The sequence below is a fragment of the Leptopilina heterotoma genome, unplaced genomic scaffold (genome assembly GCF_015476425.1).
Source record: "Leptopilina heterotoma isolate Lh14 unplaced genomic scaffold, ASM1547642v1 Lhet_134, whole genome shotgun sequence".
NCBI lineage: Eukaryota > Metazoa > Arthropoda > Insecta > Hymenoptera > Figitidae > Leptopilina > Leptopilina heterotoma.
The window spans coordinates 3,359,257-3,384,533 of record NW_025110853.1 but is presented as its reverse complement, the minus strand read 5'-3'; the positions used below and the strand labels follow the sequence as shown (position 1 = coordinate 3,384,533).

At 30.0% G+C, this 25,277-nt stretch overlaps 1 protein-coding gene across 3 annotated transcripts in view; it reads right to left on the bottom strand.

The window, feature by feature from the left end:
• Nucleotides 1-18,357, bottom strand: part of LOC122497586 (plexin-A4) — a 476,001-nt gene extending 457,644 nt beyond the window's left edge. Inside the window, exons 1-2 of one of the 3 annotated variants that reach the window (XM_043604805.1) lie at nucleotides 17,901-18,357; nucleotides 16,624-17,020 (exon numbers count right to left, since the gene is read on the bottom strand). The gene's annotated coding sequence lies outside the window, so the exon portion shown is untranslated. The remainder of the gene's footprint in view (nucleotides 1-16,623; nucleotides 17,021-17,900) is intronic. The other 2 variants (XM_043604803.1, XM_043604804.1) reach the window with 2 other exon arrangements.
• Between the last annotated feature and the right edge of the window lie 6,920 nt (nucleotides 18,358-25,277).

Below are 25,277 nucleotides of genomic sequence, written 5' to 3'. Positions count from 1 at the left end.
CAATAATTATCAATACTGTAATAAATCTCATATTTTGTCTGAAAAATAATGTCCCTAAAGTTTCGAATCCACTAGTATCCGAACTTTTCATTTCGTTTGTGAGTGAGTTTAGAATTTCTGGCGCGAAATTCAAATTCAAAAAGGGGAAAATACTTTTTTTCGGTTCTAGAAATGAAACGCAATTGGAATATTCGTGTGATGTATTTCACTTTAGCCTACAACAATCGAAAGATTATCGACAGGTGTCTGTCGATGACACAAAGTACAAGTTTTCCACGCTTTTGTTATCGGTGAAGGACGCGTCACGTCGGCTCACGGTGCGTTAAGCTTTTTGCAAAAAAGAAAAAAGGAAAGGAGGTCGAGTGCAATGTCGAGCAAACTCAAAGTATACTCACCAAAGAGTATATAGGGGTGGTTGCACTTGAGTAAGAAAGAGAGGAGAGTGCGAGGGCCGTATATATGAGATGGTCCAGAAAAGAAGAACAAGAAGCAGAGTAAAGAAGAGGGGCACTGTGTCTTCCAGCAACGACGACTACGACTACGACGCTTTTTCGCAAACAAAAAACTTTAGCATTGGAGAGGAATGTAACAGATTTCAGATAAACGGAGAATTTACAATTCCGTTTTGTGATAAGGAGCCCCCCCCCCAAGAAAGTAGGCAAAAATCACGAACCGAACAGGTTCTCCTTCTTCTACTTCTTCTTCTTCTTTTTATTTTTCTTATACAAACGTTTTGCGTTCAAGTGAGATACTGATATCCGTATACCCGCATACAATGTCTCCACAATGTAATACTGTTCATTTTAAAACATGCTTGTAAAACTCAATTCCAGATACATCATCAATTAAAACGACCAACATTTCTCACTCAATTATGCATCTTATTTTTCAAAAATTCGCAACTTTTAATGTCACCAGTGTATAATTCAATCAATATAATCGGAAACCTCCCACAAAAGTTGAGAATAAATTTCCAAGGAAGTAAGGATCTTCCGGTTTATTCCTCGAAAAGTAGCACAGACAGCAAAATAACATCCTGTTGATGCGCGCGGTTTTACAGACATGGAACTTTTAAGTATTCAGCGCACAACTTATAATGAGATTTTCATATGCGTATTGCCAAACTTGACTAAGAAGACATTCTCTGCATCGTTAATCACGTGAAAGCCCTTTTTTGTCATTAGGCAAACTTCCAAAACTATATTTCGAATCAAGAACATTCGATTATAATTATTACAACTGCCGAATCTTTAAAAATCCTCAAAAATCTGCGAATTTTAGAAAGAAACATTATAGGACCCTAAAGTAGTAACTGTTTCAGAAAAGAAAACTACACAACATTCAATTTTAGCAAAATAATAAAGTGCAAATATAACGGAGAGTATTGGCAAATAATTCCCAGCATATTCAACAGAATAAATCTTTCAAACATGACTACTAAACAGTTTATCTAACGAAAAAAGAAAAAAATACTCAAATGAAAAAAGCCTGGGATACTTTAAACGAAAACAGATTTCTCGGCGCCCGAAAGACGCGTTCTTCCTCTCGAGACTTATTTACTCAACGTCTGTAGAAAATTCTATCATCAATAGAGCTACTTTTTCCGCACTAAATGTAAGTTAAAGACACAATTATCGAAAGTGATCCAAACGAATAATTATTCATCACAAAAACGACTGCAAGAATATAAACGAAAGAAGAGTACACTAGATATGAAGAAACAAAATAAGAAACTAAAAAATGAAACGAAGGAAAGAAACTAAAGAAACTAAAAAAGAAGCAAGTACAAAGAAAAGATTAAGAATATACACTACATGAGAATGTCCACCACAAAAAATATAATACAAGCTTATTTATTAATAGTCTTACAATTAATATAAGACTCAGTTTAAACTTTAAAGAAAGAACTTCACGCATGCTAAAAATTATTTCCATTCTAATTATCGGTTAAAAAACCAACTAAACCGACGAGGTTAATAGAGTATGGTTAAATTTAAACGTAGACGATTGCTTTCGTGAGAAATATATCGCCTCTCGTGATATCATGTGCCAATCATCGCTTTCATTAAATCCAACTCCTAATTACTGACTAATTGGTAGTTCGAACAACACCCAGCGTTTACGTGTAATTTTCCATCTTAATTAGGCCTTCAAAAATTTCTCGACCATTAAAGACAAGAGGTTTATTTTTTTCTCTCAACTCAATGAAACAATGAGGCATGATGTAGTCATTAAGATATTGGTTTCATCACAATATCGATTACTATTCCTTGTCTATCCAATACATCCAAACACAATTCATTGCTTCACAAAGTGACAAAATCGTTTTCATAATTCTCTGAAGCTAGCATGTTCATAAAGTTCTGAACATTCAGGTCCTTGAAGTTAGCGCCGATTTTCAGAGTCGAAAACTATTTATTTGGGGTTTTTAGAGATGGAAATGTAACTAATTTCGCTTTTTTCATTCATTTTAGGAATGAAAACTACGCTAAAAGCACTTTTTAACCTAAAACCTTTGAAACAATTATTTCATTATCGATTCTCTTTTTGCATCGACAAAAACGTCAGTAACTTCAATTTTATAAAAGTTAAACATTTTTTTTAATACCCATTACTTCAAATAATTAAATTTTAACCCTCTGCCTACGCTGACTTATCCCCACTCTAGCGCTTTTGAATGTAATTCCCATAGTCCCCACCAGGCATCCAAATAGACGATTTTAGACGATAACGGTCACATGAGTAGGCAGAGGGTTAAGTTATAAAATTTGAGGTCAATAGAAGCAGTAAAATTAATTGTATTTTCAGCAATAAAAACGTCATTGTCGAACGTCAAAAACACATTTTTTTCGAGGATTTGCAAAAAATGAAATAATTCTTTCAAAAGTTTTAGGTTCAAAAAGTTCCCTGCTGGTTTTTTAATTTTCAAATTGAATAAAAGAAGTGAAATTAGTGTCATTTTCATTTCTTAAAACCCCAAATAATAGTTTTCGTCACTGAGCATGAAAATGACAGTATAATTTCTTATCTTTCATTCACCTAGAAAATTAAAAATTTTTTAATTTCTGGTGAATGACCAGCAATAAAATTCGTGCAATTTTCATTTAAACACCCCAAAAAAATGTTCCTGAAGTTAACGTCGATGCTCAATGACAAAAACTATTATTTGGGGTCTTTAGAGATTAAAATGTCACTAATTTCACTTTTGTTATTCACTTTAGGAATTAAAATATTTAAAACTACGCTAAAGGAACTTTTTAACCTAATACCTTAGAAATAATTGTTCCATTATCAATTCCTCTCTTTTTGCATCGACAAAAACGACAAATCATCGCAAAAAAACCGACAAAAAACTTCAGTTTTATAAAAGTTAAACCATTTTTTTGTTCAAATAATTAAATTTTAAGTTACCGAATCTTTAAGTGAATGGATGCATTAAAATTAATTACATTGTCAGAATTAAAAACTTTAAAAAATAATTTTTGACGGTAAGCATCGACGTCAACTTCAAGGGACTCAAGAAATTGAATAATTTTTTCAAAGTGTCCAAGCTCAGGGCCAAACTATTTTTTTAGTGATGTAAATAACATTAATGATACTGTTTTCATTCATCTAGAATTCTATAACTTATTATTTTACTTTTTGAAAACAAGATCTGTGAAAAAATTTGTTAACCATTTTTTTTGGTTTCGGAGAAAAAAACTTCTTTCTGATGCTTAGCATCGACGCTAATTTCAGGGACCTTCAAGCAGTGAAATAAAAAGTTGCAGAATTCTAGATTAATAGAAACAGTGAAATTAGTGTCACTTTTGTCTCTGAAAACCGTAAATGAAATAATTATTGTTCGCTGCTCAATGTCGACGCTAACTTCAGGAACCAAAAATCATATCCTAGAAGTTGGCATTTTGAAGCTAAAAAGCGAAAAATATTATTTACAGTTTCTAGAGATGAAAATGTAACCAATTTCACTATTTCATTTACCTTGATGCTAAGCGTGGAGGTTCCTCAAGTTGACATCGATTCTCAGCATCAAAAACTATATTTTCTAACTTTTTCATTCACCTAGGAAGTAAAAAATTTTAAGAGTACCTTTTTAACCCTAACCCTTGGGAAAAACTGAGTGATTTTTTTCGATTTCGTTAGACAAATATTTTTCGATGTTGAGCATCCATGGCAACTTCGGGGACCTTAGCTTGGACGCTAACTTTAGAGACATAAAATCTTTCAAAAATAAATTGTTTTATTCGTAAGGGTCCAGTTGGAAAATTATTTTCCGATGCTTAACGTCGACGCTAACTTCAAAGACCTTTTGCAGAGATTTATAGACTTAATGAATTTCCAAAGAATAATAAATGTTCTCAAAGTTCAAGAAAGAAAGATGAAACTCCTTAATATTTAAAATTAACACACATGACTCTAAGTTGGCAATATTGTTAAGAAATGTGACTCTTCTCGTTCTATCCCCTCAAGACTTATGGTTCGCCTTTGGGAATTGTAAAGACAGAGGAAGATGGCAAAGTTTGGATAGCCCGAGGCATTTGGGACGAATAGTTTCAAGGTGTGGGGGGAAGGAGTCTCTCTCAGTCTCACTAGAATCTAGAAGAACTTTTTAGGGTGTTATCGAAGACTCCTAAAACTGGAAGAAGAAGAAGAAAAAGAAGAGAATCTGTAGTAGGGAAATCGTGAGACAGAGAGAAGTAGGAGACGTTGCAAGTTGATCTCACAGAGAAGGGGAAAAAGAAAGAGAGAAAGAGAACGGACTCTGCAAGAGCGAGGAGTTATGCAGGACTGGATACCAGTGTTAGCGGGGGGAAAAAGAGGCTCGAGGACGAACGAAGGACCCAGAGAGAAGAGACTGCAAGAGACTGACGCGCTGTGTGTTTGACTGGGCCACAAAAAGAGAAAGAGAAAATATAAACCTAAGAAACGAGAGAAAAGAGGATGACAGAGAAGTTCAAGGCAACTGCCATTGCATCAGTGAGAAGTGGATTGCTTGGCTTGCAAATATGAAACTTCAACAAACCTATAGCATGACATCAAGTGTTATTTCACATTTTTTAAATATTTTCACCTATAAAATAATCTCAATGCCTTTATTTTTATCCACATCACAAGACAAATCAAAACATTTTGACATTAATCATAAATTACAAGTAAATAAGAATCTTATTAGAAAACTAGTAACCATACTTTCTAAAACAAAATCTGCATTACCGATTACGTTTTCACTTTTTCAAACGGAAATCATTTATACTCTAATTCATCGCGAAGCAAAACGAAATTTCACTTTTCTTTTAGGAATATTTCCCCGGCAAGTAAAAAATAATTGCAGAGAAAAAAAAGAGGGGAAAAAACTAGTTACGCAACAGAATTTGTGTTTTGTAACAATCCAGGAATATTTTATAACATGCCCTTACATGACAAAAGAGAACAAGTGCTATGTCATTCAAAGATCAAATACCTGCACAGAAGTGCGCAATCTAACAGCATGCATAATGTAGAACCATTCTTTGTATAACTCTCCTAGAAAGAAAGTTTATTTTTACAAAAGCGCAAATAGAGGAAAATTATTGAAATTGCTCATTTGATTCACTACCAGTTTTTGCGTATTAATTCAAACGGAATCTCTTTCACAATAGCAGCGATAAAATTGCACATTGTGCGACTGTTATCCACTGAAAGTCTTTATGTTTATGTATCAATTTTCGTTAAAACTATCCACAAAGTTTTAGTAAACTTTTTACCATGCCAAGAAAAATGTCGAATGATATTAATAAATCGTAGTCTGACTATTATTTAATAATAAATGGATCGAAATATAAAATTTTTGGTTTTACTGAAGAACAAAATGTATGTAAGCAATCTACTGAAAAAACTTTCTATTAATTCAAATACAAAATAAAACTTTTAGGTAATTTTTAGGTCTTAGAAGTTAGCATCACGTTGGTGAAGTTCACAACGTTTATAATCAACGATTTCATAAAATATTTTTTTAAGCAAATTTTTATTAATTTTTGTATAGAAAATATTTTGGTTAGTATGTTGAATAATGATTTACAAAAGAAATATTTGTGAACAAAAAATTTTATTCTTTTTCGTAGGAAAATAATTTTTTTTTCAATCGTTGATCATAAACGTTGCGAACTTCACCGACGTTTAGCATCACAAGCGTCAAAAAAGAATTTTCTTTCTGTGAAACCAAAGAAGATGAACATTTTTCCAAGATTTTTAGTTCAAATAGTTATATGGAAACTGTCAATGACAACTTCAGGGTAATAGATGTTTAATTAAAAGGTCCCTGAAGTTAGTGTCGACGCTATCTTCAGGAACATTTTTTTTTGTCTTTTACATGAAAGTCAAACTAATTTTACTGCTTTCATTCACCAGAATTTTCCAACAAAAGTTTGTCAAAAAGATTTTTTTATGTGCCTGAAGTTAGCGTCGAGACTGAAAACCGAAAAATCAGAACTTAGCGTCGAAAAATATTTTTTCGCTAAACAATTTTTTTGAAGTTCTTAGGATAAAAAAGCATTTTGGAAAATTTTTAAATCTCTAGGTGAATGAAGAATAAGGAATTAGTGTCATTTTTAACTCTAAAAACATCAAATTAATAGTGTTCGATGTTTAGCGTCGACGCTAACTTCAGGGTCCAAGATTTTTCCAAAGATTTTTAGATCAAAGATTCAAAATGAACGTTTCAGAATTCTATGTGAGAATGAAAGCAACAAAATTTGTTCCATTTGCATCTCTAAAAAGGGACGCATGTTTATTCCCCAAATGTCATTTTTCCGAAATGTCATTTTACCGAACTGCACTTTTGCGAATAGTCATTTTTGCGAAAAGCCATTTTTGTGAAATGTCATTTTTACGAATAGTCATTTTTGCGATTTTTGCGAAAAGTCATTTTTACCAATTTTCATTTTTGCGAATTGTCATTTTTGCGAATCGACATTTTTACGAATCGCCATTTTTACGAATTGTCACTTTTGCGAATCGACATTTTTACGAAATGTCATTTTTGCGAAAAGTAATTTTTACGAATTGTCATTTTTGCGAATTGTCACTTTTGCGAATCGCCATTTTTACGAATTGTCACTTTTCCGAAAAGTCATTTTTGCGAAAAATACAATAGTGAATCTATATATACCTACAAGTTTACTATTGTATTTTTTGCAATAATGACAATTCGCAAAAATGACTTTTCGGAAAAGTGACAATTCATAAAAATGGCGATTCGCAAAAGTGACAATTCGTAAAAATGACTTTTCGCAAAAATGACAATTCGTAAAAATGTCGATTCGCAAAAGTGACAATTCGTAAAAATGGCGATTCGAAAAAATGTCGATTCGCAAAAAAGACAATTCGTAAAAATTTCAATTCGCAAAAATGACAATTCGCAAAAATAAAAATTCGTAAAAATGACTTTTCGCAAAAATTACTATTCGTAAAAATAGCTTTAGGGCCGTTCATAAACTACGTCACACTATTTTGCATAATTTTTCCACTCCCCGCCCTACCTACGTCACAAATTTTACATGCTTTAGCGCCATTTTTTCTACAGAACGTCACAAAAAATGAATTCCAAACCCCCCCCCCCCCTCGAAGGCGTGACGTAGTTTAGGGACGGCCCCTTTTCGCAAAAATGACAATTCGCAAAAATAAAAATTCGTAAAAATGACATTTCGCAAACATGACTATTCGCAAAAGTGCAGTTCGGTAAAATGACATTTGGGGAATAATCATGCGTCCCTCTAAAAACATCAAATTAATAGTTTTGGATGTTTAGCGGCGACGCTAACTGTAATGACATTTAAATGGAAAGTTTGAGAATTCTAGGCGAATGAAAACAGTAAAATATTAGTGATGTTTTATGTCTCTGAAGTTAACGTTGATGCTCAGTGACGAAAACTATTATTTGGGGTTTTTAGAGATGAAAATTTAACTAATTTCACTTCTTTTATTCAATTTGGGTCATAGTTGTATTAAGAATATTAAATTGAGACAAAAAAACGAATCAAAAGTGTTGGTCAGTTTTCAGTATTCTCGTACATATTTTTTTAATTGTTATAAATAATTTATTTTTGTATTTTTCGAAAGTAGATAAAATTTTGTTCAGTGAGTTAAAATGGCGACTCGATTGATACAAAAGTCGAGGAAATAACATAATGTATTACTTGGCCACACCGTGTGGCCAGCCGGTAGCGCGAAGGTTAACCTAAAACCTTTGAAAATATTGTCTCCTCTCCTCAGTGTCGACACTGACTTCAAGGTCCTCAATTTTTTAAAAAGATTTTTAGTTCAAACATTGAAAAGCAACGTTTCAAAATTCTAGGTGTGACAAAACCATAAAAAATTTGTTTTTCACAATAAGCGTCGACGCCAACTTCAGGAACTATTTTCCGCGTACTCTACTCACGGAAATAATACTAAATTGACATTGAACGGGATGTTTTATTAACCCTCTAATAAACTTGAAACATGAAGATGTTAATCGTTCCTGAGTTCCGATTTTAAAAGGACGTCTTAACTTAAAAACTCGGCAATATGTAATTATATCAGATTCGGTTATTGATGCCTCGCGGGGCTCCATGGATCGCATATCCGTCACTGTTGATAGCGTTCATGCTTATTCATAATTATACTTCTTTGAATCGACTCAGCCGAGCAGTCAAGAGATAATAATTTTTTCCCTTTCTCTCGTTTCTCTGCTCCGGATCTTGCCAGTCACTCTCTCCATCTCTCTCTCCTTTTTTCCCTCACACAAAAAAATCTATATCATCATAAATTTTCCCATGATCCATCATCAGCTAATTTTTCCTTTTGTAGAAGAAATCATTTTTCCCTTACATAATTTCACAAGGGACAAAACAAGAAATCAATTTGAAGACTATAACTTCCTTCATTATACTACATATCATGCAGATTAATAATCTTTCTCCTCTGATAAAAAGTAATTTTATCAAACAACTTTGATATACTTTCACTTAGAGTGCATTAAATTGCGATGCTAAAAATTTTTGATCTCCTTTACTCTATGTTCTCTCGTTCAATTGTGTTACGTGTAAGACGTGATCGTGTTTATTTATAATTTTTTTTTCCCCGAGAGAGAAACATAAAAAAATCTCTATGTTAGTAATGCAGCTTCAACGTGCACGATCCTTTGTTCCAGCAAAAAAACTGAAATGGTCCTTTGTTGCTTGCAGCTGTTCAATCGATTCACGTAATTCCAAGCATCGTTTTGTATCTAATTGTTTCTTTGAATTGAAAAGCTTAAACAAACATCTGATGCCACATTCTTCATTGACTAAAAATTGGAAATGATAAATGAGGATCAGGCAATCAGTGCAATCAGTGTATGACATTATTTGCTGGATGTAGTGCAGCATGATTGCTTCATGCTGACTATTTTACGCCATTTTACTTGGTCAGATTTCTCGAGAGTCTAAATCCTTTACCTACTCGTTACCGTTCCTTCCTCGTGATGTACCATTGTGGAATGCAGTATTGATACATACACACGTATACGAAACGCGAGAAAAGGAAGATCGAGAAATGGCTCGACCGGCTAACCGAAGGGAGATTTTCAAGTGTTGAGTGTGAGGGAAACAACCTCTGAGTTAAAGAAAGGAAGAGCAATGGAGGAGGGGAGAGGCGACTGGCCAGAGAGAAAGGGGACTGATTGTGAGTCTGAGAAGAGGATCGTGGAGGTGAAGTCTCTGGAGCTGAGGACACTGAGCGGTCCGTGGGACCGGCGAGACTCGTGTCGATCCTTTTCTCCTCTCCTCAGTATCTAAGTACTCTCTCTCTCTCTTCTTCTGTCTCTTTTTCTCTCTCTGATTCTCCCTCTTTTTCCATCTCATTTTCTCCCTCATTTTCTCTCTCACGGATACAAAACCGTGAATCTAGGACTCGAACATGGAGCCTACCTACCCGAGAGCGTCGTCGTGCTCAAGCAGCGTTTTCATTCTTCTTCGTGCACCACGGTTTTCTTAGTCTGTTACGTCATCGAGCAACAAACGTCCGCGTTTGTTCAACAGGACGTTATTTCCAGTCGACTCGACGCGAGATCACAGATTTAAATGTCATTGCGAACAAAATGCCTAGCACGCAGGACGCGACACGTTAGGCGAATCGATTAGTCGACAAAGTAGTCTTATAAGAGAGTAAGAGAGAGAGAGACTGCCTTTCCCATTAACCCCCGCATCGCTGATTATTGCGATCCTAATCAACAATATTTCTCTCTCTTACTCTCTCACGTGAAAGGATATCGATATAAATTTAATTCTTCATTTCTCACAACGGCTAATGATACTAATACAAATCAACATATCAAAGATTCTTTTCTTAATCCCGCAGCATTCCTTTCTCCTACAAGTTTCATTCGAGTTTTAGAGTCAATTAAGCAATGATATGTTCTATTTATAACGCAAATATTCATTGTTTTACGCAGTCGTTTATCAAAATCATTTAGCTCTCTGAAGTTTCTCAGCATCGACGCTGAGTGTTAAAAAAATTTCCACATACAAAAACAAAAAAATTAAATAATTTTTAATTAAATTAAAACATTTAGATAAAAATTTTTGATTCATTTAATCCTTGTTGCTGAGCATCGACACTAACTTCAGGGACATTTTTTGGGTATTTTATAGTAATGAAAATCGCACTAAATACAATTAAACAATTTCAAAGATTATGAACTGAAGTTAGAGATGACGTTCAGCATCGAAAACTATTTTATGGGGTTTTTACAAATAAAAGTGTCAGCATGAAGTTTATTTACTTCTTTCACTCATCTCGAGATTTAAAAATATGTTCAAGTCATTTTTTAACCTCATAGTTCTTCTAAGAATACCAAATTGAGACAAAAAACGTATCAAAACTTTGATTCTCAACAATTTCTATTCGCTTTTTGTTTCAATTTGATATTCTTATAGAAAAACTAGCTGTGTTAAAACGTTATCGTTAGCGTCGACGATGAGCATCGAAAACAAATTTTTTTCGCGAAATACAGAAAAATAAAACAATTGTTTTAGAGGATTTAGATTGAAAAGTGGCCTAAACGTTTTTTTAATTCCTAAAGTGAATAAAGGAAGAAAAATTAATTAGATTTTCACCTTTAAAAAACCTAAATAATAGTTTTTGACTTTGAGCGTCAACGCTAATTACAGGGACATAAATTTTAATGAAATAATTTGAAAAAGATTTTGAAGATTTTCTTAAATTAACTATTAAATTTTTATATTCTTATATTAATATTTATTAACTTTTCTTATATTACTACCGATAAGTAATATTTATTTATATTATAAATAAATCATTTTTTTGATTTCGCGAAAAACTTCCTTTCGATGCTGAGCGTCGACACTATAACTTCAGGAACCTTCGTGTTAAAAGTAGTAACCAAAATAGTGACGTTCATTTGAAACTTCAAAACTTTACATACATAATTTTTGTGACATATGTACATACAATAGGTCTCGGTAGTAGTGTCGACGCTCAGCGTCGAAAAATGTTCTTTTCGCAAAAAGTATAAAGAATATAACAATTTTTTTAGTGTTTTTGTGTTAAAAAAGTGGCCTAAACTAATTTAAACGAATAAAAGAAGTGGAATCGGTGTCATTTTTATCTCTAAAAACCCCAAAAAATAGTTTTCGACGCTGATCGTTGACGCTAATTTCCGGGACATCATAAAATCAAATAAGTAAAAATAAAACAAGTATGAAGTAATTTGAACAATGAAATGTTCTCAACACTGGTTACTGTACAAGAGTTGAAATAGAATTAAACTCATAGCAAACATAAATTTTCTTCGCAAAAAAAGCAAAAAAAAAAACATGAAGGGAAAATTAAATATTAACCTCAAATAATGGAACATATATTACTAAAGACTTTCAAGAAAAGTGTCACCATAACGGATAGCACAAGTTGGTTGAGATAGAAAGAGAAAGAGAGAGAGATGGAGAGAGAGAAAAGAGGAGAGAAACTTTAGTCGACATGAGTAGTTGAGTACAACTTTTCAATGTTAGAAAGCGGGACATTTTTCTTTCCGCATGTTTTCGAAGGAAGCGATTTCATGGAAAGGAAGTAATAACGACAAACTTGCTAATTCAATAGGAATTTACAAAATGTATACATCTCTTTCTCTCTTTCTCTCATTTTTACACGACATTTAATTTTTTTCAAACCGAAACTTGTGCGAACAAACATCCTCTCACTATAATAACAATGTCAACACATTCAAAATCATTTTGTACCTCTCTTGGTTTTAGAGAAGAAAATGATTCCTTTTTCTAAAAGCGACGAAACCGACAAAAGAACCTTTTATTCAAATATATAGTCAAAGAATATAAACGTCTCAATTCGTCAGAATAAATATGTACGCTTGTCTACTATAATTTTTCATGTATGAACCATATATTTTTTTGGCATTTCCTCTTTTTCTGGTGGATTAATAATAACTTTAAAAGTATGTACACTTTTTCCATATGTAAAATAATTGAAAGCTTTCAAATATTTAACTCATGTATGCACATTGTATCAAGATTAAATTCACATCCAAATATCGATCGCTTTGGTAATGTGTTGTAAAACTACTTGTAAACTGAATAAAATTAATGTGTGTGCAAGCAAATTGATCATATTTGCATCTATAATTTTACTTTACTTATTAATTTTATCAGTTCTGCTTGTTATCAGAGATATAATCGCTATTAATTAACAACTATTTAAAGTTGTTTTTTAAACACTCAAGAAATGAGAGCAGCGAAAGTTGATGATTCGGAGTAAAAAGAAAAAGAAACTTCAGACATTAGGACTTTTTGTTCATTCACAAATGTCTGTATTTATTAATTTTGAACGGTGTAGCGTTCAAAATTGAGAGACCACCCAGTTTTTGATACAAAATGGAAAACAGCTTTAAACATTAAAAGTATGTTAATTAAATTTCTTCTCATTTTTGAAATAATAATAAATTTACACCTTTAAATCCAGAAACTTTTAATTTAAATGTTTGAACATTTTGAGTTTAAACAGTGAAATGGAATAATTTAAAAATTCAAAGTGAATGAAGACAGTAAAATAATTGCCATTTTCAGCACTAGGAATAAAAATAAAATTCAAAATTAAAAGTACTAATGGAAATATCGTCGTTCGAATGGACTTTCGAAACTTTAGAGGCAGAAACAATGAAATAGATAACAATTTAAAAAACACAAGGGAAAATATTTATTTAAACTAACAAAAAGAATAATATTTCAAAAATAGAAAAAAAATATGGGAAACGCTGTGAAGCCTGCTACAGTAACGTACAAAAATTCCACTAAAATATTAACGTATTTTGGAAAAATTGATAAACTGTTCGTGTAACTCTATACACCCTGTTGAGGGGACACGTTTGAAATGTCGATTTTTAAATAATAAAAAAACTCCAAGTCGTGACTCGTCATTTGTCCCGTAAATATTGGATGATCAGACAAAAAAGAAATAGTCGAATTTACCTCTAGTGTTACTTTTTTCAGAAACCATGTTTTCCAACTATTAGATATCCATTATAGACAAAAAGAACACCTCGTGTGCCCATATATATGAATCGTGTATTCTTTACACATTATTATATTTCAGAGTATTATCCCTTTCCAACAGGTCAAATGCATCTTTCTCTTTTCACTTGATGGTTTACCGTAATAAATATCTATTCACATTTTGATTGATGTAGGTTCATCCATTAGTTCTTTTACTATTCATGATGACTTTTTTAAATCAAAAACTTTCCTCCTCGCAACACACAAGGATAATTTTCTCCAACTACAATTTTCAAATTAATGTCAGTCCACATTCATTTGTCAAGTGTGTGATTTTCCGTATTAAAATAAGAGAGGGAGAAATTGATATTTGTGGTTAGGTTTAAAAGAATTACGTAAGTAAATATATAATAAGGAGAATGGCTCTCATTATGCATGGTTAACATTGCAAATAAAGCTACACACAATAATATTGCACTTCATAAATGTGTTCTCTGAAAACACTTGCAAATAACGAGACTAGGAATGATGAAGTGCGTTTGGTTAATTGTCCCAGTGTGAGTATGTGTGTGTACACACCTTCACCTATAACTATCAACCATTCATATTGGATCGATACTGATTTACAGCCCTTCGCCTCTCACATGTAAATTCCATAATAATTATTACTCTGGATTATAAAAGCCTTCTTGAGAGCGAGAGAGAGAGAGAGATTTTCGAGTATTACACAAAGAAAGGGAAAAAAATCTCTATATCTCTCTAACCGATTTATATTTGAACAGACATCAAACATTTTTCCGCATTTTTATCTATTCCTGTTGATAAATCTGTTTCCTTATACTGTGTAGAGTGCAAACACAAAACATCAATATCCGGAGAGTAAAAATTAGTGGCAAACAAAATTTTCACCATTCTAAAGTAAATAAATACCAAAAAAAAGTGTTCGAAACGCACTTTTTCTTTTGTTTAAAAAGTAAACATTCGCAATTAAATAAACACAAAGTCGTATTCGCAAATAAAAATAGTTTTCGACAAACGTAAATTAACTTTATGAATTTCTTTCCGGAGATGCTTTAAATAATACGAAAATATTGATCCATGTAAATAAAAATACGTCGACAAATTTTTGTTTTATTAAAAATAGAGTTAGTTTTTTATAGACATCTCTCGAAATTCTAAACAAGCTTTTTGTTATTAAATCAATGGTTTGAAATGTAACATTTTTATTTTGTTCCCTGAAGTTATAGCGTCGACGCTGAACATCGAAAACAACTTTTTTCCACAAAATAGAAAAAAACAAATATTTCAAAGTGCCCTGATGGTTTTTTAATTCTTATATTGAATGAAAGAAGTGAAATTAGTGCCATCTTCGTCTCTAAAAACCCCAAAGATCCTAAAGTTCTGAACGTTCAAATGAACGAAATTTATTTATTTCTTCTACAAATTAAATTTTTATTGCAATTATTTTGCGTCACTATCCAAAAAATTAATAACTGAGTTTCTAACCGTAAATATTTCAGTTTTTAAATTTTTTGTGATTAGTAATTTATAAAAATATCTTCAATAAAAAATATTTCGTTCATTTGAACGTTCAAAACTTGAGGATCATAAACCCCAAATAATAGTTTTTGACGCTGAAAGCCGACGCTAACTTCAGAGACATTTTTATTTATATTTATAATATAAATAAATATTACTTATCGGTAGTAATACAAGAAAAGTTAATAATCACTAAAATAAGAATATAAAAATTTAATAGTTAATACAAGAATCTTCAAAATCTTTTCCAAATTATTTAATTAAAATTTATGTTACTTAAATTAGCGTCGACGCTCAACGTCGAAAACTATTATTTATGGTTTTTGGAGCTGAAAATCTCACTAATTTTACTTTTATTATTTATTTTAGGAATTAAAAAACTAACTTTTTTTAACCTAAAACCTTCTAAACTATTGTTTCTTTTTTCGATTTCGTGAAAAAATTTTTTTCGACGCTTAGCGTCGCCGCTAACTTCAAAAAACTTCAAATTTTGAAACTTCAAATAAAAAGAATCATAAACTTTCGAAAGTTCAAAATGAGCGAAAATTTTTAATAAATTACTAATTGTAATGAAAATAAAAAAATTAAGTTTATATTTAAAAACTCTATAATTAATTTTATTTATATAGCCGCAAAGTTATGTTCCCTAAAGTTCCAAACGTTCAAATCAACGAAATTTTTTTATTTTTCTTTCTAAAATTATTAAAATTTCATTATAATAATATTGTGTCAAGTATTAAAAAATAATTATTAGAACTTCAAACGGTTTAATTGAGGTTTTTTGGTTTTTAATATATTATTAAGTTTTGTAATTAATCTTTAACAGTATTTATATCGAAAAAAATGTCATTCATTTGAACGTTCAAAACTTTAGGGATATGGATTTGCTTTTTTTGTAAAACTAAGTAATTTTTAAAAATGTTATTGGAAACAAATTTCGTTTATTTGAATATCAAATAATGCAAAAATGACATTTGTTTATCTAAGAATTAGTTTTTGCTTCCTCATAAAGAAAGGATTGTAGTATTTAGCTTTATTAAAAAAAAATGTTTACTTACATAAAGAATAAGAGTACACCCTCAAAAAAGTATTTTTTTTTTAATAAATTCAATTTTCCTAATGTTTTGAACGTTAAAATAAACAAAATTTTGTTAAATTATTTTTTAAAATTACTTTACAAAAAAGAAAAATAAATAAAATCAAACATTTACTTAGTTAAAAATTAGTTCATTTTAAAATTCAAAATAATCTTTTTATAAAAAAAAGAAAAATAAAAAAAATATCGTCTGTCATTAGAATATTCACAACTTTAGGAACATTAATTTCACGATTAAAAAGATTAAAATTATTTAAATTAAATCAATTAATAATTTCAATTATATATTCAAATTACCTGTTTTACTAATATGTTATTATTTACGTTAAAGAAAGAATGAAAACATTTGAGTTTCGAAAGAATAATAAAAAGAGGAATTTGTCCTTGAAATAAAAAAAACACTTTCTTGTGGTTGTATTCATTTTTTGCTAAATATACTTGTCAATGTAAATAATTATAATTTCTAACCTTTTAAATTTTTTGGTAGGATGTTTATTTTCTTGAAAAATCTATTGTCGAGATTAATATTGCATTCCTATTCGTAGAAGAATTTTTATATCCAGATATCCTTGAATTGTTTTAGATGTAACACTTCCTTTTTTTGGGATGAAGTCTAGCACCCCCCGTTGATCAACTCGAAACTTATAACGTATACCACACGCGGCTTTTTCCCGCTGTCTTTCTGATTTTCTCACACGCACAAAATATGCCGGCTGTACACACACGCAATAACACTTCGGGTTCTCTCTTCTCTCTTGTAATCTATCTCACTATCTATATCACTCCTTCATCCTTCTTTCTTGCACTTGGCTGCAGGACGTGCCAACTGCCGTCGTCACTGCTAAACAAAACAATACACTAATAACTGAATCACACAAATTTTTTGTTATTTTCTCCGTTTTCACTGTCTCTCTCTCTCTCTCTCTCTCCACTTTTAACACTTGGGAATAAATTATCAATAATATTCTCGGAGGAATTTCAGTTAAATTGAGATAAATTTCTTTTAGAGAAAAAATAACAATTTGATAAATGTCATCAAAGGATGATTGACGAAGAGGTAAGTGACGAGAAATATTTAAAAAGGAGCGTTGAGAATAGTTTAGAAGAAAGAAAAGGGTTAGGAAACGCGATCGATAGACAAAACGTTGAACCTTGGTCAATTTCTCTTTGCGTCAATTCATCATGGGTTCCTGGGTTGAAAATTATAGTGAGCCAGTATGGCGCCGATATCTCGCCCTGTCTTCTCACCTTCGAGGTCATCCACTCGTTCGTCCCACAGATTGACCTGGACGGTGGGCCGTCTTCAAATGTACACTTACGAATTTGAAATGTTTTAATCTCATGAATACATATGCACGAAGCACCGGTTGCTTCCAATTCCTCGAAAGGATCGCACGAGTGTTGTGATCGTTGACAGCTCGAGGGTGGGGAGAAAAGGTGTGATCACCGGCGAACGCATTGAAGAATGCGAATAATCAAAAGGATTGCCATACAGAATTTTACCACAGAAGGTAAAATTCCTGGAGAAATAAATATAATGTAAAAAAAGGGACAAAGGGCGGAGGGCATAAGAGTGGGCGTTCGAGTAGGAGAGTGAGAGAAAGAGAAAACGGAGAGGATAACCAAGAAAATTGAGGCTTGTGCCTCCCACACGACACACACAAGACACCGGAGTGTACCCGGACACTATCACTCAAACGGCGTGTTGTGTATACTAACACTTTTTTTTAAATCGAATTTCTCACCTGAGGTCGTTCCTCGACTTGGTCCTTTCGTTTAGTACCGGCCTCCCGAAGACGTCAACGATGACGTCGTCTGGTACTGTTATCACTAGAAAACTCAGAATCGCGCACGAGCAGCGTCCACTGTCCTGCCGTACACAATTCGGCCGACGGCGGCGCGCATTCCCGGCACTAAAATGGCGATCGAAGTGACAGCTCGCCTCGCTTCGAACCGGACCTCCCTTATTGAAAAATCTTGCCCACGACAATCAAGATCTTCCACAAGTTGGAAGAGAAACGGAAACCGTTTAGATTTTTCACCTTTTATTTTAATCCGATTCACCCACAAATACTGTGATTTTTCTCTGTGATGGCGGCGAGATGATTTACTCCCTTTGCCGTTGAACGCGTTAGCACCGACCTAACCACTAGTTCTACTTGCCCGGACTCACAGGATTCAACTGCTGAGCTCCGCCGGCCGCTCGGCACTTGCGCTGAACCCACACCCCACACTGGTGGCATTAGTGACGTCGAACGCCGTTAGAGGCGCCACTTGCCCATAGACCCGAACCATCAATTTTTTACCGCGCTTTTCAAATTACAGGAGAATTATATTAAATCTAATTTCAGTAATTATTTATTCTAGACATGTAATAACAAATATTAATACTTATTTATTAAATATTTATAAATGCATAATATATATTTATGAAATTTGTTGTGTTTTATTTACTATTCATAAAATTATATTTTATTATAAATTATATTTATAAATTAAATTAAATAATATTTATTATATATATCAAATATTTAATACTTTAATAATTCCCATTTCATTTTTCGACAAATTCTGTCAATATGCACAGAAGACTAATTGACCAATATAATGTAATAAAATTAAATGTAGTAATTAATAATCAATTAATTAATAACTAATTAATTAACTAATTAATAACCCCTTAATAGAAAAGCAATTTTCTACAAAGTTTATAACCTTTATTTATATTTCATTGTTAATTTCCAAAGAAGAAACAAATAAACAGAAAAAAATTTAACTTTGAATTGCAAAATACGACCTTGAAAAAGGATGTTGAATATTATTTATGTGGAATTTAGTGCACGCGGTTTGGAAAAATATCCAGCGAAGAGGTCCGACCAGGTATAAGAAGAGTAATTAAGAATTTAAAAGGGAAAAAAGTTTATGACAGTTCTATATTTATAATATATAGATTCGATGAGAACTGAAAAAAATGCAAGACAACTATAGAAAAATAGTTACATATTATATTATCAGTTAATTTATTTCCAGTCAGATTTTTCCCTTTAATAAATATTCTAAAGGATAAATAAATTCCTAGTTTGTGTTAACGAATGTTTTACACCTTCAATAAGATTTTACGACCACTATATATCTATATATCGAAGGGTCTCCTACCTAATAGGTTCTCGGCCTATTGTGTGTATATATATGTATACTAACGGCAACCTTTATTTTTATTTCTTCCTAAAATCCTAAATGGGATTCGGGGCCCAGGATTGCCAGGAAATTGCGCGGTCCAACTTGCGGGTTATTAAGGCTTTTATGTTCACTGTATTTTTTTATCCCTTTAAAAAAAATTGTCTTTGAACATTCCGGTTACTTAGTTTAGTGGACAAAAGATAATTATATAGCAATAAGAAAAATATTTTGTTTGAAAAAGTATTTTTTAGTACTGCAAATTATTTTCTAAAAATTCCAATTGAAATGGAATTTTTTTCTAAATTAGTTGTTACATGTAATCGATCAGTTGTCTATTATTAAATAAATATTAATATTTATAAATCAATACCAAAGTAAATATTATTACACGGAGAGAAAATTATATTAATTAAATTTTGTAAAACACAATTTGGGGGGAAAAATACGACAAAGCGAAATTTTGATATAAAAAACACTAAACTTAAAAGAAAACTTATGTGAAATTTTGTATACCTAATTATATCAAATATAATAATTTTAGTTAAATTTTAATATAACTTTACTAAATTTCATATTACTTCTTTGACTGTTTAGTATTTTAATACTTGTATTGATACATATACTTCTGTTTAAAATTTAGAAATTATTTTCTTCAATTACAAATTATTTGAATAAAATAAAAAATATTCTTTAATAAGACCTTTAACAAGACTTCTCTTCGAGGGGGTATTTACTGGTTGAAAACGTGTACACTCCAATACACTTATTACGCTAAAATTACACTTATTACCAAGTATTACAGGGTATTACAGGGCAATACAGAGATATTTCTAGGTATTACACCCACGTAATAACGTACTATTACGCCCTATTACGCGATATTACACGACTATTACAAGAAGAGTGTACACTCCAATACGGGAGTATATACCCCCTCGCTTCTCTTATTATTTAAATTAATTGAATTAGATTAATTTTAAATAAATTAATTCAAAATTAATTAAATTTAATAAAAAAATTGAAAACCTAAATCCAATTTAAATTAAATTGAAAGAATTGAATCAATTTTAAATTAAATTAATTCAATTCAATTAAAAGAATTGAATCAATTTTAAATTAAATTAATTCAATTAAAAGAATTGAATCAATTTTAAATTAATTGCATTAAATTGAATTAATTCAAAATTGAATACAAAATTAATTTAATTCAATTTAAAAAATTGAATTAACTGATTATAATTGAATTTATTAAAAATTAATTGTAATAAGTTGAATTAATATAAATTTAATGGAAGTAGATCGACTTAATGCAAATTTAATGGAATTAAATAAAGAAGATCAATTAATTCAATTTAAATTGACTCAAATATAAATGATTCTAAATTAATTGAAATAATTTCAAAAAATTAAATGCATTTTTAATTAATTTAAATTGAATTTATTAGGCACAAATTAATTGAAGTAACTCAAAATTAATTGAATTTTATTAAAAAATTGAAGTAATTAATTTAACTTAAATTAATTAATTAAGTAGAATAAATGCAAAATTAATAGAATTTTATTGTTAAGGGCATTTGAACCATGATGACGTCACACTTTAGAACACATACTTTGCAAAACTGTGACGTCTGTTAGCGAATAGTCATCAAGTGAGAACGAATATTAAAATAAGTACGAATATTTCCGAAAATATACGAAATAGGCGCGCGATAGATTGAAGGTACGATTAGTAATTTAGTACGAAACTGTAAGCGAATGAATAAGTATGAAGTGCGAGTCCGAGTGCGAAATTAACAATGTAATAATCGAAGAATCAGTTCTAAAACTATTGTGAGATTAATCGCATATTCAATTTACTTTTCTTATATTAAATTCTTTATATTTTCTTAATTAATTGTGTTATTTTATTTTATCATACTGAAAATCTTCACCACGTGTTCCTTACAATAATCCGCTATTACGTCATAATGGTTCAAATGCCCTTAAAATCGAATTTATTCAAAATTATTTCACTTAAATTGAATAATAACAAAATTAAACGAATAAAAAAATTGAATGAAAACAATTTCATTTGACTTGAATTGAATTAGTGCAATATTTATTGAATTCAATAAAAAAATTTAATAAATTCAATTTAAATTATTTTAAATTGAATTAATTATAAAACAATTGAATTAAATTGAAAGAATTGTATGAATTTTAAATTACTTAATTTTAATTGAATTTATTAAGAGAATTAAATTAATTTTAAATTAATTGAATTTAATTTAATTTATTAAAAATCAATTGAAATAAATTGAATTAATACAAAATTAATAAAATTAGATCAAATTAATCCAAAATTAATTGAATTAATTTCCAAAAATGAAATGCGTTTTTACTTAATTGATTTAAAAATTTATTAAAAATTAATTGAACTAACTTAAAATAAATTAAATTATATTAAAAAATTTAAGTAATTACGTAATTTAACATAAATTAATTCTAAATTAATTGAATTAAATTGAATAAATACAAAATTAATTGAATTTTATTGGTAAAAGTGAATTTATTCAAAATTATTTCACTAAAATTGAATTATTATAAAATTAATTTAACTAAATAAAAAAAATGAATGAAAACAGTTTTATTTGACTTTAATTAATTTAATTTTTAAATGACTTGAATTTAAGTAATTCTAAACTAATTAAAAAAGTTGAATGCCTTTTTCAATTAATTGATTCAAATAATTTTTTTTTGTAAATTGATTGAACCAACACAAAAGTAATTGAATTCTACTAAAAAGTTTATCAAAAAGTTGAAGTAATTCAATTTTAATTGACATAAATTTAATTCTAAATTAATTGAATTAAATTGAATCAATACAAACTTCATTGACTTGAATTTAAATAATTATAAATTAATTGAAAAAGTTGAATGCTCTTTTTAATTCATTGATTTAAGTTAAAATAATTAAAAATTAGTGGAATTAATACAAATTTAATTGAATTCTTTTGAAAAAATTGAATTTATCCAAAGTTAATGGAATTTAATTGAATTAAAACAAAATTAATTGAATTAAAAAAATTTTAAGTAATTCTATTTTAATTAATGGACTTACCTACATTAATTTAATTTAAAAAATTGAATTAATTCACAACTAATTGAATTAAATTGAAAAAATTGAATATATTTAAAATTAATTAAATTGTTAAAAAAAATATTTGCTTAAAATAAAATAAGTAGGGGAATGTAGTCAAGGTTGGCCTACTGTCTAGGTAGGCCACTCGCGTTTTTTTGTCAAGTTCACTAGCGCCACCTACGCGCATTTTTGTCGAAGCTTGTCTTAGTGAAACCTAACTTTTTGTTCAATTACATTTTCGGAAAATCGAAAATTGTGTTTTCTGTGACGTCGGTACAAAAAAAGCTCAAAAAAAGTTTTGTGCATCATGTGAAAAACCATTAATAAAAGATAAAAAACAAATTGAATCGTCAAGGCAAGTATGCAGAAAATTTGTGGGACTCATGGTTGAAAGAAAAACAAAGTAAAAAATCGAATCCCGAAACGTATTTCTTTATGGTTACAACAATTCGGTAATGTTACTTACTGTCAAGGTCGGCCACTATGTGTTTAAAATGCGCAAAGTTGAGGACGAGCTACTTCATTTGCAAAAACTGCAATTCTGTATAACTCATAATATAATTGATCATCTTATTAATATTTTTATTTAATTTTATTAATATTTTAGTGCAAAACTTTTTTTTATTTATATTTATTTTTTTATATTGTTTATTTTTATTATTTTGTTATTTCATTAAGTTACAAACTGTAAACAATAAAGAATCAATTTTCCGTAACTCCAAACATGTTATTTTATTTTTTAACGATTAATGCCCTTTGAATTTTAAACATGGCCGACCTTGACTGTAATGGCCAACCTGGACTACAAATTTTTTTTTTTTTAAATCTTTATAACTTTTTCATTTTTAAACCTGTCAATTTACTTTGTACAGAAAAAATGTTCCTATTAAACAGGACTTTCCAACCATATACTTCAATTGTCCAAATTCATTTTTAAAAAAAAGTTATAAACAAAAGTCAAAAAGGTGGCCGACCTAGACTATGTTCCCCTATTTGTCTTATTATTAATTGAAGTAAATAAATTTTTCTTAATATTGAAATTAATTGAACATAAAAGTGAATGAAATTTTCAAATATTATTAAGTTAAATTTGAATTTTTCTATCCTTTGGAATAGAGAAATTGGCTAAATAGATTGTAAAAGGGATCGAAATTTTCTCGTTTCCTTTTGAAGTTATACCGACACTGTCGAGCAGGACATGAGATACTATCTTTATAGCGCACATCAAGCGAATCGCATTGCCGATTTAATTTCACACGAAGCATTCACGGCGTGAAACGATTGACCTGCGAACTTTGGATATTAAGATTTTCTTTACTTTGTTTTTTTTTCTATTTAATCAAAAAAGGGACAAAAAAAATAGTCATCCGATCAAATGTCAATTTGAAATTTTGTTAACGATTTCTCTCAATTATAAATCTTTTCAATATTTGACTATAATCAAAAATGAAATAATAAAATTTCAAAGAATTATTATTTTTTTTTATTATTCGAATTTAGTGCGACAAAAATTATAAAAATATGATTGAAATTTTTGAAAATGAAAACAATATTTATTTTTATCTCGAGAATAAATATTTTTAAGTTGATAAAATTCACTATATCAATAGAAGTGAATTAAATCAAAACGGTTTAAATTTGCAAGAAGGGATTAATTTTTATTTATATTGTTAGTGATAGGGGAACATGGAGCATCCGGAGGGGAAGAAAATCGACGCATTGACCTGTAATTGAATTTTTGTCGCCGACTAAATCAACGGGAGAGGCCCAATCACTATTGTCCACTTTGCATTTGAATTTAAACCCAGTGTTTGAGATTTGTTAGTTAATTATTCAAGTAATTGTCCTAATGAAATAAACGAGCTTAAAACTATTGCTTTATATATATATCGTTTCAATTTTAAATTAGAGCCTCTGATAAATGGCATCAAAATAAAATTACCATTTAAATTAGAAAATGGATCAACAAATTTTCTTTCAATTTTTGTCATTTCAATATATTAAAAATTAACTTACATCTTATAATGTCTGCTCTTTCAGTTGAAAACAGTTTTTAAAAAAAATTGTGCTTTCATAATTAATAAGCGAAAATGAAGAAAAACTCGGTAGAGAGTTTTTAAGAACTTACCTGATTTATTTAACTTAATATTAGAAAAAGAAATTTCACGAAAATTAACAGTGTTTAAAAAAGAAAAAAAGAGAGAGAGAAAGAGAGGGAGAGAATAATTTCTCTTTGAACTCTAAAGATTTTAAAAGCAGCAGTTTCTGCTAGAGAGATTTATTAAGACTGACTTACCCATATTTATCTTCCAGTGAACGAACTAAATTTTTTTTTCTCCACATCACCATCTCTTTGTTGCAACGTTGCATTTTGATATCGAGAAATTATCTATCTTTCACTCCACCTACTCATTTATTCACAACTCCAGAGTAAAATAATAATAATAATTCTCACTGTAATTAAAATATTAAAAAAGAACACTGTTAGTAATGATAATTAAATAATAAATTTTGCTACATCATCTTGTTTCTACGTTTGATTTGTCCTGATAGCAAAAATAAATAATTGACGCAATATTGTCGCGTGGTGACAAAAAAAACCTCCAAAAATTCCTTCTTAAAATTCACAACGTTATAATCAACGACTTGGAAAAATATAAAATATATACTTCTTTATTTAAATTATTGTAAATTTTTACAAAAGAAAAGTTTTGCACCATTTTTTTAGTCTATAATTTGAAAAAAATTCGTAAACAAAATATTTTATTGTTTTCGTCAAGAAAAACTATTTTCTTTCAATCTTTGATCATAAACGTTTGTG